Source organism: Microtus ochrogaster, chromosome 8 (genome assembly GCF_000317375.1).
Source record: "Microtus ochrogaster isolate Prairie Vole_2 chromosome 8, MicOch1.0, whole genome shotgun sequence".
NCBI lineage: Eukaryota > Metazoa > Chordata > Mammalia > Rodentia > Cricetidae > Microtus > Microtus ochrogaster.
Genome location: NC_022015.1, coordinates 65,033,682 through 65,038,659, shown reverse-complemented (window position 1 = coordinate 65,038,659; position 4,978 = coordinate 65,033,682). Strand labels below are relative to the sequence as shown.

The window sequence follows — 4,978 nt, the reverse complement described above, 5'->3', positions numbered from 1 at the left end:
CCTGCCTCTGCCTCCCGAGTGCTGGGATTAAAGGCGTGAGCCACCACCGCCCGGCCTCCCTGTCAATCTTATAAAGGCTAAAATTAATGGCAAGGGAGGCAGAGTATCAGGCACAGCATACTTGAATTGACCCATATAAGTAATTATTTCCCCTGTCCTTAGCACTTTCCCACATCAAGGAACTTCCTTTTGTCAGCATGTAAGCTCAGTACTGAGAAAGCAGACTCAGAAGGCTATAAGATCATGGGGGTGGGGGTGGGCAGTACCACTTCCTCTTACTTGTAGAGCAGGCCTACAAGTAAGAAAACCATGTTTCTCTCAAGTATCAGCAGTGTAGTGAGAACAAAAGTTCAGTTTGTATATAACAATTTAAGAGACATTTTTCCTCCCTGAATCTTTTCTGGTTATATTACCTACAATTTATATATTTGCGGGGGTAGGGAGGAGAGCTTCTAAAATAAATGCTCAACGTTGTCAATATACTTTAGATATTACCTTTTATGTGTAAATTTGAGAAAAATAATATATAGTACATTTCTGAAATGACATAATAAAGAAAAAAGCTTGCCTGGCTAATAGGAAAATATTAATGTACAACAGTAAACTCAGTCAGTTATGGAATAAACAGGCAACCACACCAAAAACAATTCTTTTTTTAAAAACCTGTATCAGGACTGTCAATATAGCTCATCTACTAAAGACACTGTTAAGCCTAATAACCTGAGTTCAAATCCCCAGACTCACATGGTAAAAGAAACCGACTCCCTCAAATTGCCTTTTAAGCAAGTGTGTATCACATACAATATTTTCTAATCCACATTTAGCGGAACATGGTGGTACATACCTGTAAGCCCAGCAGTCAGGAGAGAAGAGGGCCACCAACGGGAGTTTAGCCTGGGCTACATAAGCAAGACCCAATCTCAAAGAAAAGCAAATCTATGTTAAACTTAGAACCTAACAGCTACAGAGTCACTACCAGTGAATAAGCCTTAACAAACCCACTAAGGTTGCCTTTTCTGTTCTAATTCCTGCTAAGTAAAATAGATAGCAGAAGAGACTTCCACAAAGCAAGAAGATGGAATTCAAAGATTTAGCAAGTATGACTGTTTCCAAGCAACACCCCAAGCTCTTAACAGGTACTGAGTTGGTTTTGGGGGAGTAAAATTTATGGGACAGTCACAAGTCACATAGTAATTAGTTTAGCTGACTTTCTAGCCTCCATATTATAACAGCAGTTAAAGAGTTAAATTATTTAAAATTTTGACATACAGATTCTCTTTCAAGCACCTAAAGGAGACACTATCTTCCAATGATATTTTGCTGAATTTTTCTTCCAATGATACTTCGCTGAATTTTACAAAAAGTTTCAAATTCTACTTGCATTTGCAATCTTCAAGACTCAGTTATTTATGCAAGATTTATATCCTTGGGGCTGGAGAGACAGCTCAGAGGTTAAGAGCAATGACTGCTCTTCCAGTGATCCTGAGTTCAATTCCCAGCACCCACATGGTGCCTCACAACCATCTGTAATGTGATCTGGCACCCTCTTCTGACATGCAGGCAAACATGCAGACAAAACATTATGTAAATAAAAAATAAATATTTTTAAAAAATTATTTATAACCTCATCCACAGATCAAAAGCTCACAACTTGCCACATTCTAAGTACAATAAAATCAATCCTTATAACAATGTAAGCAGAATCAAAATTTTTGTTTTGCTTTGTTTTTTTTGTTTTTCGAGACAGGGTTTCTCTGTAGCTTTGGAGCCTGTCCTGGAACTAGCTCTTATAGACCAGGCTGGTCTCGAACTCACAGAGATCCGCCTGCCTCTGCCTCCCGAGTGCTGGGATTAAAGGCGTGCGCCACCATCGCCCGGCCAGAATCAAAATTTTTGACCATACAAAAAAACCCTGTCTCGAAAAACCAATTATATACCCTGTCTTGAAAAACCAGATTATATGCACTTTATATACACTTTATATCATAAAAAGCGATGTTATAACAGGACTTATTTAAAACTATTATGATGGGTTTTTTTTGTTTGTTTGCTCTGTTTTGTTTTGTTTTGGGGGCTTTCGAGACAGGATTTCTCTAAAGTTTTGGTGCCTGTCCTGGAACTAGCTCTTGTAGACCAGGCTGGCTTCGAACTCACGGAGATCCACCTGCTTCTTGTTTGTTATTTTTGAGACAAGGTTTCCCTGTGTAGTCCTGCCCTGAAACTCATTCTGTAGACCAGGATGGCCTGCCTCTGCCTCCAAAGTGCAGGGAATAAAGGCATGCACCACCACCACCACCCAGCCTGATGATTTATTTTTTTAACATGATACTGGGCTCTGCAGTTTAGAGCACTGGCTGCTCTTCCAAAGGTCCTGAGTTCAATTTCCAGCAATCACAAGGTGACTCACAGCCATCTATAATGGGATCTGATGCCCTCTTCTGACAAGCAGCTGTATATATAGATAAAGCACTCAGACATAAAATAAATAAATCTTTTTTTTAAAGCACTTTCCTGTTCTTCCAGAGGACCTGAGTTATATTCCCAGCACCCATATGAGTACACTCACAATAAATTGTAACTGCAGGTCCAAGAAATTTGATGTCTCTGGCCTCCAAGATCACCTGCATTCACATCCACATACCCCACATACAGGCACAAACATAATTAAAACTAATAAATATTTTTAACTATAACTGTTATCCTTTTAGAAACATCCATAATGCACTTATAAACATGAAATATGCAAAACTAAAGTAAATGTTTTTCTTCCCAGCAACAACAAAAAGCAGTTGGATGTCTGACTTGTTAGTACCTATAAACCTAGATTTCCAGAGGTAGAGACAGACTGATAGCTAGTTGCTGTTCAGCCCTCGGACCAGAGTCTATAACACAAAACCAAAGTTAGAGTTGCATTTCAGTGGTAAAGTGTTTGCCTGGCATTCACAAGTCTCTTGAGTTCACTCCCCAGTATGACCAAACAAAAACCTATTGCTTAGCGGAACTAGGAACCACTCACTGGGAAAGTGGCACATTCCTGTGGTCTGTTATGGAAAACTGAAGTAAGGATATCTTGGGCACTAACTATATTGAGACCCAGTCTCCAAAAAGAAAAAAATAATAATAAATAAACCCCAAATAGCGTAAGTAAAGTAAAACTCAGGAAGAAGACTTTCTGAACAAAGTGATATGTAGGCATTAGGGCACAGCTAAGATTATAACGAGAGAGACCTGAGATGGGAAGATAAGTGTTCCAGAAATAAAGAATGGGAGGTAAAAACATTCTGAGGAAGAAGATAAACGTGAGGGAGAGAAGTGCAGAGAGCTTGATGCAACATGAAGGAAGAACCAAGAGATCTACAAGATTTGGGGGGATTTGGGCATTATCCTAAAACGACAGAAAGCTAGCAAGTTTTAAGTAGAAAAATAATAGCATTAACATTTGCATATTAGCAAATAACACATCTGAAGTGATGAATAAATTAGAGATGCTGGGGAACAAGTACAAGGAAAAAGGCTGTTGTGAGCTGACCAGCTCAATCTGCTGCCTCACCTGCTGCTGCAGGTGAGGGCATTGGACAAGTGGGCCTCACAAGCTGAGTTCTATCCCTGGAAGTCAAGGCAGAAAGGACAAAACTGACTCCCAAAAGTGTCCTCTGCCCGCCACATGTACACTCACACAAAAATGTTTTTTAAAGAAATGCATTTCGGGGCTGGAGAGATGGCTTAGTGGTTAAAAGCATTGACTGCTCTTCTAGAGGTCCTGAGTTCAATTCCCAGCAACCATATGGTGGCTCACAACCATAATAATAAGAGCTGGTGCCAACTTCTGTCTGCAAGGACACATGCAGGCAGACCATTGTATACATAATAAATAAATAAATCTTTAAAAAATGCATCTCAAAAAAAGAAAGAGAGAAAGAAAACAGAGAGAGATGCATTCCTTTCTGCTTCCTAATTGGATGCAGTGTGGCCAGCTGTCTCATGATCCTACATGCCTTCCCCATCATGATTAACTTTACCTTCCAAATGAGCCAAAAGAAAACCCATTCTAAAAAAAAAAGAGGGGGGGTTACTATTGCAGATGTCTTGGACTAGATGACAGAGCACAGACTGTGACAATTATAGAAGAAAGGACTGGCTGCAGGAAGTTTAGAAAGGTAGGGCAGAATTGGGTTTAATGACTGGCAGGATAGAGGGAACAGAAAAGAATCAAAAGTCAAAGATTATTCCAGATCTCCAGAGGAAGGAACAATAGTACAAATTTATTGCCTGTTAGAAATGTTTAGATAAAATCTTAAGATTATAAGTTTTCTCTACAGCTACACACACTGACACAAACTGAGCAAAAATATTTTGAATTTGATTCTGGCATATGATTTCCATTTCTCAAACTTTCTTTTGCATATTTTACCTAAAAGTACTGAAATGAGCCTCCATTTCCAAAATACCAGCAAGAAAAAAATGAAGCTTATTTAGCACAGACATATGCTGAGTGCATGAGATCATATCACAGCTGAAACCACAAAGTTTGATTTTCAAATTGAATCCACAAATATTTTTTAAAAGTCCAGTACCCTCCATCTCCCACAAACAAACATAAAGTATTCCAAAATATTCCCTTGAACTTGTATTTCTAAGCTAAGCACAGAAGCAGTTTTTATAAAATGTGACTTTAATTTCTTTCAAAAACTGGGTGTCCTAAACTTGGGTCAATAGGTTAGTGTTAATCAAAGAAGATGAGTCTTTTTGAGCACTGTCATTTTGTCTCTATAAAGCTTTTTAACATTGTACAAATATACATCTACTTTAAGAAAAGTACCAATTCTTTTAAACTAGAAAGGCCTGATAAGGCAAGGTGACACCACAGCTCTACTCCCAGAACCAGAGAAGCCTTCTGAGTTTGAGGCTACATGAGACCCTTGTCGAGCGAGCGAGAGAGAGAGAGAGAGAGAGAGAGAGAGAGAGAGAGAGAGAGAGA

General features: G+C 39.0%; 1 protein-coding gene across 1 annotated transcript in view; it reads right to left on the bottom strand.

The window, feature by feature from the left end:
* The window catches only part of Btaf1 (B-TFIID TATA-box binding protein associated factor 1), a 90,576-nt gene that overhangs the window by 83,881 nt on the left and 1,717 nt on the right, over nt 1-4,978 (bottom strand). The gene's annotated exons all lie outside the window — the stretch shown is intronic.